Source organism: Canis lupus, chromosome 6 (assembly GCF_011100685.1).
Source record: "Canis lupus familiaris isolate Mischka breed German Shepherd chromosome 6, alternate assembly UU_Cfam_GSD_1.0, whole genome shotgun sequence".
In the NCBI taxonomy this organism is placed as follows: Eukaryota; Metazoa; Chordata; class Mammalia; order Carnivora; family Canidae; genus Canis; species Canis lupus.
In genome coordinates, this window is record NC_049227.1 from 13,110,760 (window position 1) to 13,124,811 (window position 14,052).

Below are 14,052 nucleotides of genomic sequence, written 5' to 3' on the forward strand. Positions count from 1 at the left end.
ACCTGCCCAGGGGATGGGGATTCTTTGATGGGAACAGTGTTTGGAATGATGAACAAGTTCTGGAGGCATTCAGGGGTGACAGCTGCACAGCAGCCTGAACACGCCTGATGCCCCCGAACCCTGCACTGAAGAATGGTTAAAATGGCAAGTGGTATGTGGTATGTGTTTTACCACATCCTCCCTGCTCAACATCACATCAAGTTCTGCCCAACAATACCCCTTTTTATGTTCTAAAAGGCCCCACCTGTCTCCTCATCCCTGCTCGCATCATCCTGAACCCCTTGGGTCCCAACTCGCCACCTTTCTTACCCAGAACACACCATCCTCACTGCTCCTTGCTGTCCTCGCTGATGGAAATGCTTTTCCTTCTTCACACAGCAGTTTCCTTCTGGTGAATTCATTCATTTAATAGACACAGATCCATGCTGATTTTCTGCTAGACACTATGCAAGACCAGGGGATGCACAGGTGATCAAAATAGGAAGGGACTCTCCTGAACTTTATATTCTGGCAGAAGGCATAGTCCATAAACACCAACAAAATGTCAGGTGGTGGAAGTGCTGTAAAAATCAGAAGGCAGCTGGGGACCCAATATCTAAGCTAGATCGGGTATAAGCCCCAGGGACTCTGAGTGCTGGCGGCTTGGGCTGAGACCTTCAAGATAAGGAGATGTCTGTGGAAGATGGGGTGGGGGGAACAAGGATTTTTCTGGAGAGAGAGGACAGCTAGTACAAAAAGCCCTGAGGCCAGAACCATTTTGCTGTGTTTGAGGAGCAGAAAAAGACCGCTAGGAGGTAGGAGCATGTGAGTGAGGAAGAGGTTTAAGAAACAAAGGCAGTGAGGTAGATGCTCCTGTTACTATAACTACGGGAAGTGCCCTCAAACTTGCAAGTGTAAAGCAATCATTTTGTTGGCTCACAGTTTGGTAGGTCAGGAGCTCATCTGGGGCTCAGGTAGGCAGTTCTTGCTTGGGGTCTCATGCGGTTGCCATCAGGTGTTGGGGGTGTGGGCTGGACGTCCCAGGTGGCTGGTTCATGTGGCTGGCAGCTGGGAGCTCAGAAAGGGTTGCTTTGGGCATGCCTACCTGTGGCTTCTTCAGCTTGGTGGCCTTAGGGTAGCTGGACTTCTCGTATAGAGAGGCTCCCAAAGGAACCAGGCAGAAACTATATGGCCTTTTAGAATGTATTCTCAAAAGTCTCAAGTCTTGCTTCTCTCGTACTCTGTTGGGTGGAGTCATGGATCCACCTCTTGAGGGGAGGAGTGTCCATGATTTTTGGAGCCATGTTTAATATCACTACACAGGTGATCTTAGCTCCTTTTACAGATGGAGAAAATAATGCCTAAGGTAAAGTGACTAGGCCAAGGTTGTAGAGCAGAGCAGGGCCTGGAGCTAAGAGTGAGGACTTCAGACAGCAGTGCAGGGTCCTCTCTCCCGTATCCATCCCACAGCCTCTGCTCCAGCCTTAAGGAACAGGGCTTCAGGATCCAAGTCCTCTGGACCCAGTTTCAGCTGAGATGTCTCCTCAGAGAACAGTCTTCTCCTCAAGTAGCACACAGCTGTCTGTTCATGGTCCTGTCTCATTATCTTCAGAGCCTTGAACGGTGGTTAACTGCGCTTTGCACTCTTCTGAGAGCCGCCTTGCTCCCATGCAGAGGCATGCTTGCTGCATCCAACCAGGTCTTACCCACCAGAAGTGCTCCGTAAATCCTGTGGAAGGAATCTGTGGATTCAACTTTGGATTCATGCAAGCTTGTTTATGGGTTAAAGAGGTGGTGAGTCCGAGGCTTCAGTTGGCTGTGGGGTCCTACTGGTTTCTGGTGAGGAATTCTTACTCAAATGTGTGTGTTTACATCACACCCTTTGGTGGCAGCTCCTTCCTTACTGGCACCAGTGGTGGATTTTAGAATGAAGAGCATCCAGCAGGGTGCCCACAAGTGGTCTATCACTGCTGGCTGGCAAGGTGGGAAAAGCGAGCGGGGCTGTGGATCCTGAGGATCTCACAGGGACAAATCCCCAGGCCTCCATATACTTCATGTGACCTGTTCCCCTGCCAGCAGAGTCATGGTCCTGAGTGGGCCTTGAAACCTTGTAAGACACATGGTGGCCATCATATAGTCACGGGATCCCAGATGTGGGAGCACTTCTGCTCCAGCAGGAGCAATTAGGCCATTAATGCCTCTTGTTGCCCTAATGTAATCGTAAGGCAAGACATCTTAACTGAAGGATCTATTTTTAAAAACTTATTTCCCATGCCCACCAACTTATAATTTGCTCAGAATTTTATTTTTTTAAAGTTTTTTTTAAAAGATTTTATTTATTCATGAAAGACACAGAGAGAGAGAGAGAGAGAGAGAGAGAGATAGAGAGGCAGAGACACAGGCAGAGGGAGAAGCAGGCTCCATGCAGGGAGCCTGACGTGGGACTTGATCCGGGGACTCCAGGATCATGCCCTGGGCTGAAGGCAGGCGCTAGACCGCTGAGCCACCCAGGCTGCCCTGCTCAGAATTTTAAAACCTTAGTTTTGGCCAAGCTTCTTCCCATTCTTTGTCTTCCAAGTTTGGAGAAAACCTGTATCCATATCTGTATTTCTCTATATATAACTTCCAAAATCAATATCCCTAAATATCTATTCCTGGACTTTTGTCCTTTCTTCCTCCTTTTGTTCTGGTCATAACAAGTCTATCTCTCTCTTTCTCACGCGCACACACACAGACTAGGTACTATGTAACTTACTGACCCAGGGTTCCTGGATGTTGGTACCTGAGCTTGGAGAAGGAGCTGCAGGTGTGGAATTGCAACATCTAATGACAGTAGAGAAGAGTAAAGCAATGACATGCAGAGTGAGCTTGCAGACCACTCCTGGTCCGCCAACTGCTTACAGCTCCGTGACCAAAAAGTACAGACATTGGAAATAAACATTTAGAAACTTCTGTAGGAATTTGACATTTTAATGACATCTGAGAGTGGATCTTGTGGACTTGTCATCTGTTTTACAAACGCATCAGGAAGAGGCCCAAAGCCAGGTCCTTCACTGCACATAGCTTGGAAAGGACTGGAATAAGGAACTCACCTCAAATTTCTGGCCATGGCATGAGCCATACCTAGAAACCTACCATACGATGGGTGGGTATTTTTTTAAAAATCAGTAGTATTCCTATATACAAGGAGCAGCTCTTCAGAAAATACAATGAAAGAAAAGATCCCTTTTGCCATGCAAAATAAATGAAGACACCCAGAAATAAACTAAAAAAAATGTGTAAAACCTGTAGGAATGATTTTGTCTCTTTGAAAACGAAGACACAAGAAACTTCCATGACCAAATCAAGTTTAAGAAGGACCCTAACTCACTTTGCAATAGGCCTAGAGGATATCCAGGCAAGTCATGGTATGGTTCTGGGAGCTCATGGCTTTTTGAAGAGACGTATGAACACATGACTGTGTCCTTGGGACTGCCTATTCTAGATACTTCATGAATATGGAATCATACAATATTCTTTTGTGTCTATCTGGCTTCTTCCACTGAGTGCATGTTTTCAGGGCTCATCCATGTTCCAGCACGTGTCAATGCTTCATTCCATTTTGTAGCCAAATAATATTTCATTGTACAGATAAACTGCATTTTGCTTACCCATGCATCTGCGGATAAACACTTGGGTTGTGTCTCCCTTTTGGCTCTTAAGAATAATGCTGCTGTGAACATGTACCTACAAGTATCTGAGGCCCTGTTTTCAATTCTTTCAAGTATACAGCTGGGACTTGCCAATTGCTGGGTCACATGGAAATTCCATTTCAACTTTCTGAGAAACTGCCAGGCTGTTTCGTACAGTGGCCACACCTTTCCACATTCCCAGCAGCAATGTAGGAAGGTTCTAATTTCTGGACGTCCTCAGTAGCACTCGCTAGTTTCCATTTTAAAAAATTATATCCATCCATGGTATCTCCTTGTATTTTGATTTGCATTTCCCTAATGATTAATGATGTTGAGTGTCTTTTCATGTGCTAGTTGGTCATTTTCTCTGGAGAAAAGAAATGCCAATATATATTAAGAAAAAAATTAGTAAAATTTAATACAATATATTTTTTTGTGTTTTATCTTTTCATGACAGCCCAAGGAACAAAGTTCAATACGTATTTCAGCAAACCTTATAAACAATATTGCAAGATAACAGGAACCTATACAAATATTGGTTAACATGCAAGATAGATGAAGAGCCTAGAATCTACAACAGTCCTGGAATGGTGAGGGTATCTAGCACCCAGAACGTGACCCTTTTTAAAAAATAAAACACTGAGAAAATATTCTAATATAAAGCAAAGCCCTCAAACTTTGCTTGATGTTGGAATGACAGGGGAAGTTAAAAAAAATTCCTGATAGGCAGGTTGCACCCAATGGAGAATAAATTAGGGTCTCTAGGAATTCCCACAACAGCATTTTTTTAAAAAGCCCCACAGTTTGTTTCAACATGTAGATGGACCCAAGGACCAGCATTCTAGAACAGAGTATCTCACACTTGACTGTGTCTGTGAATCACCTGGGGAACTGGATCAAATGCAGGAAGTCTGGGGTGGGGCCAAGGTTCTGTTTTTAATGAGCTCCCGGGTGATCTGGACACTGCCAAAACAGGACTGCATTTTGAGTAGCAGAAATATTCCAGGTGATGCTGATGTGGGTGCTGATGTTTGTTGGATCACATTTTGACTATCAAGGGTCGACTGTGGCATAAGACCACAGCATCTGGGGTTTTGCTAGATCTTTTTTAATTTTTTTTTAAATTTATGATAGTCACAGAGAGAGAGAGAGAGAGGCAGAGACATAGGCAGAGGGAGAAGCAGGCTCCATGCACCGGGAGCCCGACGTGGGATTCGATCCCGGGTCTCCAGGATCGTGCCCTGGGCCAAAGGCAGGCGCCAAACCGCTGCGCCACCCAGGGATCCCTGGGGTTTTGCTAGAAATGTCAGGTTCCACCCTGGCCCACTGCCTTGGAGGTGGCATGTGACAAGGTCCCAGGAGTTTGCCAGGCTCGTTACCCTGGGATAAGCACCGATGTAGGGTACTGCCCCCTGTCTTGGCCCTGTGGTCTCACCAGCTCATACTGGAGGGGATGGGCAGTGGATGTCTGGGCTTCTGGCTTCTGTCCCTGGTAACTCTGAACAACTGCCCATCCCTCCACCGCCGCCAAATGGAGAGTAATGATGAGTGAATGTTTCTTAAGTGTCCTGACCTTTCTCAGATTGAAAGCCCCTATTAGGAGGGTGATTTTGTGTTTGCTGGTCAAGTCTGCGGCACCTTCGATAATCCTGAAGAGCGCTCCAGTGCCCTGGAGATGGCAGTGCAGGATGAGAATTGAACAAGGCCATAGCTGCAAGACCCAGCGGCTCCTCCTGGACTGACAGAGGTGCCCTAGGTCCCCCTGTGATCACCAGAACTGGCCTGGAGTTCTCCGCGAGGTTCCAGCCCTGAGACCTGGTTTCCTGGCCATGTGGGGAGTGTGAAGCAAGCGCCCCTCCCTGAGCCATCCTCTGATAGGACAATTTAGGTGGACGCTGGCAGGAGGTTCATGTTTATCGGCCAGAACAGGGGAGCATTCGATATTTGGTCAGCATTAATTGAATTGCCTACTGTGTGACAAGCAGCCTGCTAAGTGCTGGGGACATAGATCCAATGCAAAGAAAACAAACAGAGAGCAAGCCTCACCCATATCCATGTAAACTATGAGTAAGTGCTACAGAGGAGAGCTTCCTGGTGCTCAGGGCAGATATAAGAGTGCTGTGACCTCATCTAGGAGGCAAGATCTAAGGGATAGATAAGTAGCTCCACAGCAGAACAGGTGGGCAGGAAGCACACGTAGTGACTTTGAGACAAACCATATGCATGTCTGTACAAATGGCAGATTTCCCTATACTTTCCCCTTATCGCTAGTTCAAACTAGTCTGAGCCAATCAAAGCTAGAACTTATGGGACATTGTGACACTCAGAAAGCACATAAGCGTTTCTGCAGCAATGGCCCCAAATTTTGAGGAAATATCCACCTCCGAAATAATAAGCACATGTTCCCTGAGTGTGCACCATGTGTGAGATGTGTCCCGAGGTCATGTGGAGAAGCAACAGTCCGGCTCTTGTCTGCAAAGAACCACCGATTTTATCAAAAAGATTGGAAACTAGGCAGGAAAAGACAAAGAATAGGCCAGTGTGGTTTAGGAAGTGGCAAACAGGTGCTGGAGGGTGTGTGTGTGTGTGTGTGTGTGTGTGTGTGTGTTTCTGTGGAGTTCAGAGGGAAGAGGGTGGGGTGCTGGGGAGGAATGGAGGTGGCCTAGGCAGGTGAGGGGAGAGGAGGTGGCAGGTGAGGGCAGTGTGGACAAGAGTCCCAAAGTGAGGTGGGCAGCAAGGCTGATGCTGGCAGCAGGGAGCCAGGTCTCTCTGGCTCATCCACCCCACTACCCTGAGGGAAAAGAGAAAGAACACCTCAGGGCCCACCTTACCGAAATTCCCCTGAAACTTCCAGCTTTATCTTAAAAATGCTCATACATTTTGCATTCTACTTTGTGATAGAGGCATGTTTAGCATAAAAATAATGTTTTGAATTACCAGCTAAATTATTAGAATTTTCTTCCTTAACACTTCAAGACAAATGGAGGTTTTGGGAAGGCAGGCATTTCACTGACCTACTCCTCAGCTGGACAGATGGGCAGGACAGAGCTACTTCCCTGGGTGCATGGGGGCCGATGGCCTGGGTTAAAATCCTGCACGACTTTCCCATGGGACCTGGTGGGGACGGCCCTCCTCCCAGTGGGGCCTGGGCTCCCTGAAAGGGGATGAGTCACAGGACCCACCTCACAGGTTCTGGTGAGTATTGAGTGAATGAACACATGGGAAATACTTAGCCCAGCAGGTAGCAAACAGTTGATCAGTGTTAGATATCATGATACTATGTTAGTCAATAAGTGGTAAGTGTTCACCACCAAGTTCACCAGCTGGAGAGAGGAGGGAGAGGCCTGGGTGAGGGACTCCAGGGAGTGGCAGCTTGCCCGTGTGCCCTGGAAATTGGGGTGTCATGAGGTGCAGCTGCCCATTGGTTATGGACAGATCCTTGTGTCTCTCTGAAATTCATCCGTCGAGCCTGGCCCTCAGTGTAGCTGTATTTGGACATGGGGCCTCTGAAGAAGAATTTAAAGTTAATTAATTCATGGGTGGCCCCTGATCCCATATGTTTAGTGTCCTTTTAGAGGGCTTCTTTCTGTCACGAAAGGTCACGGCAAGGAGATGGCCATCTGCAGGCCAGGGAGCGAGATCTCACCAGAAATGGGCTCTGCTGGGCTTGATTTCAGACTTCCAGCCTCCAAAACTGTGGAGAAAATATATTTCTGTGGTTGAAGCCATCCAGTCTGTGGCACTTTGTTTGGGCAGCTGGAGCAGATTAACATACCATTTAGAGGATAGGTGGTACACAGAAAGAGAATGTCATTTATTAGACACCTACTGTGTGCTATGCTTGAAAAGCTCTGCACGGATTATTTTTTTTAAGCTCAGAGAGGTGTATTCTGACTGCCTCCCGCTTCCCCCAGGTCTCTCCTTCAGTTTGGAATCATATGTTCTTTAGCTTATTTGCCCATTTTAATGGCCTGTGTGCATGTGATCCCTCTGCTGGATACTCAGCCTCTCAGAGTACTTGGCACAGATAGATGGTGGGTCTGGGTGCTTAAAGTACACAATAGTCCTTACCGAACCCTCGAAACAGTGAGGTAGGTGTTGTCTGCCTTTTACAGATGCAGAATCTGAGGCTGAGGGAGGGCAGGAGTGAGTGCTTTTTCTCACATGAACACATTTGGACAGCTGGATGGCAACCAGGTTCAACTGGCTGCAAAGATCTTGTGCCTCCCACCAAACCCTGCCACCTTCGCAGGGTGAGCTCACTTGCAGAAATGTTGAGTTTGCCGAGATGGTGGGTGGGGTAGGTGGTTCTGGGTGACGTGTCTAGAGGCTGCTTCCAGACAGGAAGGATGCTTGATTTGGAAAGGATGTCACTACGCCCTTCATCCAGGACCTCACATCCATGGAAGGTGGTCATGGGGGCTGTTCCCACATACCCGGTGATGGGATTGTCTACTATTTCTTTTTTCAGATTGCTTAAATTCTTCTTTATCCTGAGCTGATACCTATTTCCTGGTTTTGTTTTGTTTTTTTAATGATAAACAGGACAGGGTCACAAGGAGAACTGTGGGTCTCAAGACTCTTTCTCTTGCTTGACATCAACCCATTAATCAAAACTTTGCGTCTGGTCCTTCGGCCTCTCCTGAATCTGTCTCACTTGACTCGTCTCAGCTCATATTTGTCAAGCCCACCCACGGGAGCCTCCTGAGGACCTCTGCCAACGGTCTGGCTGAACCCCAGACACATGGTCTCTTTAGTCTCCTCCCAGGAAGGCAAATAAGCTTCCTCTGGTATGAATGGTCTCCGTGGATCCAGGCGGACCATCCACTTGTGCCTTCTTGTCCTAGGCTTTACAAGACTTCAGAATTTTTGCCCAGCCAGGCGTTGAGTTCTGCGGCTTCTAGAATCTGCCTTTCCTTGCTTTTCTTGCAGAGAGGGACAGATGTTCATCTCTCCTCTCCTGGCACCTTCCCACTCCTCGGGGCTCTCTGAGGATGGGGGCTACATCTGTCACGGTCACTGTCCTGTTCGCTGCAGCGCCCCCAGAGCCTGGCAAAGAGCATGTGCTCAGTAACTGTCGATTGGCCCTGTACTGAACTGATGCCAGTTCTGCAAAGGCGTCTGTGATGCTCCCGATGTCCCAGAATCCAGCCTGGCTCCTGCATTAGCTCTTCTTAAAACACAGCATATTATTTTTTGTCACTATAAAAGTAACACATATCTACTAAGGATCCTAAAAATAACCAAACAAAAGGCAGCCCATATTTCAGGGCTCCAAGGCAATGACCACCAAGACTTTCTTCCTGAGTTTTGGACTCAGATTTCCAGCTACTTGTAGAACGGTTCTGTCGGGGCGTCTCTCACACATCTCAAACCCTACCTGACCCCAATCAACCTCGTCGTCTTCCCCTTCACACTGCTCCCGAGCTCTCAAGATTGGCTAATAGCATCGCTATTCATCAGATCACCCAAGACAGAAATCTTGCATTATCTTCCATTTGATGCTTCCCCCCGCGCCCCCAATGACGTCCAATTACTCATCAAGACTTGCCTACTCTTGTTCCCTGGAATGTGGTTTCTCATCATTACCACAGCTTCCCTGGACTCTGAAATAGCCCCTTATCATTGCTCATTTGAATTACTGCAACCACATTCTTACTGGTCTCCTGACCTTTAACTTCTCCCACTGGGGCAATCTAATCTCTACCCTCCTGATGAGATAAGATCATATTATATCCCTCTGCTCAAAAACTTTCAGAGACACTCTATTTTCCACAAGAAAGTCCAGCACAACATTCAAAACTCCCCATCCTCTGGCCCAAGTCTCTGTCTTCATCCGCATCTTCTACTTAAGTGTCACCTCCTCTTTCAGGAAGCCTTCTCTGGTCTTCAGGGTCAAAATTAGCTCAGTTTCTCTCTTCTCTCATGGTGCTTTTGCCAGGTACCTTTAATAGGTCTTAGAATCACCTTATGGTTTGTCACTTATATCTCTTGCTCCCTCTCTGGGCTGGGAACTTGTCAATGCCAGGGACCACTTCACTCATCTTCGCGTGACCTGAGAGAATCACAGAATTGTTCAGGTTGATTTCAGCAAAGGATTCATCTGGGCCTAGAAATTTGAACTCATAAATCACAGATATGCCATCTGAGCATCACTTCCCTTCCCTGGAACTTTGGTTTTTTTCTTTTAAAAAGTTTTAAGTGGAAGTTTTAAATTAATTTGTCTTTTGGGATGCCTGGGTGGCTCAGTGGTTGAAAGTCTACCTTTGGCTCAGGCTGTGATCCTGGGGTTCTGGGATGTAGTCCCACATCGGGCTTCCCATGGGGAGCCTGCTTCTCCCTCTGCCTATGTCTCTGCCTTTCCCTCTGTGGATCTCATGAATAAAAAAATATAAAAAAAATTAATTTATCTTTTGAGCATTTAATTTTTATCTATTTAAAAGTTAAGAGAGTGTGTATTTCCCAGTTACCCGTTCCCTCTGATTTTGCTTGAGGGCTCACTTGTCTCTTTCCCACTGGGTATAGTTCAGAGGCAGTGGGTAGGGTTTATCATTCAGGTGCTAGCCCTCCGCCACAAGACCCAAACTAGACCCAGCTGGATGCTTCTTCCTCTGGAAACAGACCCCAGCAAAAGAACAAAGAGGCTGTGAAATAAGTGGACTTCTCTTCCATGCCCCTTCTTATGGGACTTTCTTTCATCTTAAGATGTGCCAAACCGAGGGCTCCATGCTTTGTAGGGTTAGGTGACTCTTAGATTTTTGATGATCACCAAAGGAGATGGGATTTCTAGAGCTCCAAAGGGCTTTGCTAATAAACCTCTTCTTCCTCGTGGAACCCTCGTGGAACACCATATTTAGATGTAGCCCACGGTACTTCCAGCTAGCTCTCTGCCGGAGGCAGGCCTCGTCACTTTTCCTGGGCCTCTGTGCTGGCAAGGGTTAGCTGCTGGGGTTTGAGCACATGCAGCTGCCCAGAGCTTACAGTGCAGCATGGAGGGGAAGCCTTTCATATGGAGACATGCGAGCACATCTATTCATAATTTAGGTTTTATTTGAGGCACTGAGAAGGTGAGTTTCTCCTGGAAGCATTATAACAATAAGCAAGCAGAATCTCCAAAGGGGGACTTTTAGAAGGCAAATTGAAAGACCTATGTAATTTTCTCCTTTTCCCAGCCTATAGCTTAGCTTCCAGGAAAGGATGTGGTTTGCTTTCAGACACAGGTGACTGTTTACTAATGTTCCCTGGAGGAGGAGGATCTTCACAGGCGGGTGAGGAGACACCCATAACCTTGTGGGTGTGGTTCTTGCTTCTTAACTCTTGAGTTGCCTACATTCATGCCTGTTTTCAAGCCTGGTTCTCCAGCTTCTTGTCAGTCCTGGGAGTCCAGAATTGCTCAAGAAGTTTGCAGGCAGTGGAAAAAGGGTGGTTTAAATATCAGACAGGCAGCTGGTTGGCTCTATGGCTCCACAGAGTCACTACTGTCCCAGACTCCTCCTGTCTTTCTTCTCCAACAAGCTTCAGTGTGTGGCTTCCATCCTCAAGTTCACAATGTCATGACTGCTGCTGCAGGACCAGCCATCATGTTGATATTCCATACAGGAGGGATGAGGAGGGAGGAGGGACAAAAGGGCATTGCCAGCACAGTCAGCCACTTAAAACAAAACAAAACAAAACAAAACAAAACAAAACAAAAAACCAAGAACTTTCCTAGAATTTGAGCCCAGTGGACTTTCATTTATACCTGGTCCTCCATAACAATGTCACATGTCACCCAGAGTTTTAAGGGAAGCTGGGAGGTACAGTTTAACTGGACACATTCCCACCCTGAATAAACCAGTTTTCTGTTAGGAAGGAAGAGAGAGAGAAGGAGAGAGAAAGAGAGAGAGAGAGAGGAAGGATGTTAGGTGGCCAAATCTCCCTCTTTACCTCAGCCCTCAACATCCTTCCTAGGACTCATTTTTTTTTTTTTTTTTCCCTAGGACTCATTTTTGTTCAGATTCATTTGCGTTACTTTCTGTGACCTTCAACTAAAGAAAACTGACATCGTAATTTATTTTTTTCTTCTTATAAAAACAGTGCATTCAGATTTACTGTGGGGATACAGGGAAAATACAGGAAAGAAAAAAAAGATCAAATACCTGTAATACCTGTAATACCACTACCCAGAGGTATCATTGATAATATATTCATAACAATAAATACCGACTCATGGTTTCTAGCTTTTAAAAAATAAACAGGATCTTAAAGGGATGCAGCCTTCCATGACACATTTGATGCCTCATTTGGCTTCACCCTGGGGTCTGTGCGCTGCAGACAGGCCCATTACGGGGCTGGCCACACTGGTTGTTCATGGCTGGGCTCTGTTCCGACTGGTTAGTGCTCAGGCAGTAGTGGCTGCTCAATGTTTTTTGTAAATAAATGATCTGTTTTTTTTTTTTTTTTAAGATTTCATTTGTTTATTCATGAGAGACCCAGAGAGAGGCAGAGACACAGGCAGAGGGAGAAGCAGGCTCCTCATGGGGAGCCCGACGCAGCACTCGATCCCAGCTCTCCAGGATCACACCCTGAGCTGAAGGCAGATGCTCAACCACTAAGCCACCCAAGTGCCTCAATAAATGATCTGTTTTTAAAACACTTTTTATTTCGAACAAACTGTAGATTCTCAAGAAATTGCAAAAAAATATATGCAGGGAGGCCCTATGTACTACATCTGGTTTTCCCCAGTGGTAGCATGGATAATTATAGTACAACAGTGTACCCAGGAAATTGATATTTCTTGTACAAGCTGTAGAACTCACTCAGTTTCACCACTTACATGTGGTGTGTGTGTGTGCAGTTTTATGTAATTTTATCTCATGTGTAGATCTGGGTAACCATCACCACAATCAAGACACAGAACTGCTCCGCCACCACAAAGATCCCCCTCATGCTGCCCCTTTATGGTGTCACACCACCCACCTCTATTCCTTCTCCTAGAAACCACTCATCTGTTGTCCCTCCCTATCATTTGATCATTTAAAGAATGTTATATAAATAGAATCCTAGAACATGTAACTTTGGAAGATTGGCTTTTTTTTTCTCCACTCAGCATAATTCCCTTGAGATTCATAAAAGTTATTATGTGTATCAACGGTTTGTTCCTTTTTATTGCTAAGTAGCATTCGTGGTGGATATAACGGTTTCCTTGAAGGGTACTGGGTTGCTTCCAGTTTGGGGCCATTATGAATAAAGCTGCTATGAACAATTTGCATGGATTTTTGTGTACACGTAAGTTTTCATTTCTGGGTAGATGCCCAAGAGTGTGATTTCTGGGTTGTATGGTAAGTGCATGTTTAGTTTTGTAAGAAATCGTCAAATAATTTTCCAGAGTGGCTGGCCTGCTTTACGTTTCTGTCAGGAACGTATGCAGGATCCAGTTACTCCACGTCCTCACCAGCTTTGGGGGGCGTCCCTACGTTTTATTTTAGCCACTCTGGTAGGTGTGTAGTGATATTTCATGGTGGTTTTAATTTGCATTTCTCCAGTGGCTAATATTGACAAACCCTTCTCATGTGTTTGTTTGCCATCTGTTTTATCTTTTTCAGTGTAATGTCTTTTTGTTTCTTTGGCCCATTTTCCAATTCAATTTTTTTTCTTACAATGGATTTTTGAGCGTTCTTCTTAAATATAATCGAAATACAAGTCCTTTGCTAAATAAGTGGTTTGCAAATATTCTAAGTCTGTGACTTGTTTTTTACCCCCTTAACAAGGTCATTTTTTTTTCCTGTTGAGATATAATTGACATAAATTCACCCTTCTAAAGTACACAATCCACTGGTTTTTGGTGTATTCACAAGGCTGTATAACCGTTCCCACTATTAAATTCCTGAGCACTTCCATCACACCAAAAATAAACTCCAGACCTGCTAGTTGTCCCTCCTCATTCTTTCCGTCCCTCCAGTCCCTGAATCTACTCTGCCTTTCTGGATTCGCCTTTTCTGCATATTTCACATAAATGGAATCACACACCATGGGACCTTCTATGTTCACCCTCTTTCCCTCAGTATCATGTTTCCAGACTTTGCATGTCATAGCAGGTGTTGGTGTTTTAGGCTCTTTTAGGACTGAAGAGTATTCCCTTGTGCGGATAGAACATTGTTATGAGTTGAATTGTGTCCTTCCAGGAGGAGATGTTGAAATCCTAACCCTCCGTACCTCAGAATGTGGCCTTATTTGGAAATGGGGTGGTTTGCAGATGCAACTAGTTGAATACAGTCATACTGGGGATTGAGCCCTTAATGACTGGTGTCCTGATAAGATACGCAGAGAGAAGCCGGCCATGTGATAGCAGAGACAGAAACTGTAGTGACGCAGCCCCAAGCCAAGAAATGCCGAGCATGGCAGGCCACCAGCAAGGGCTGGG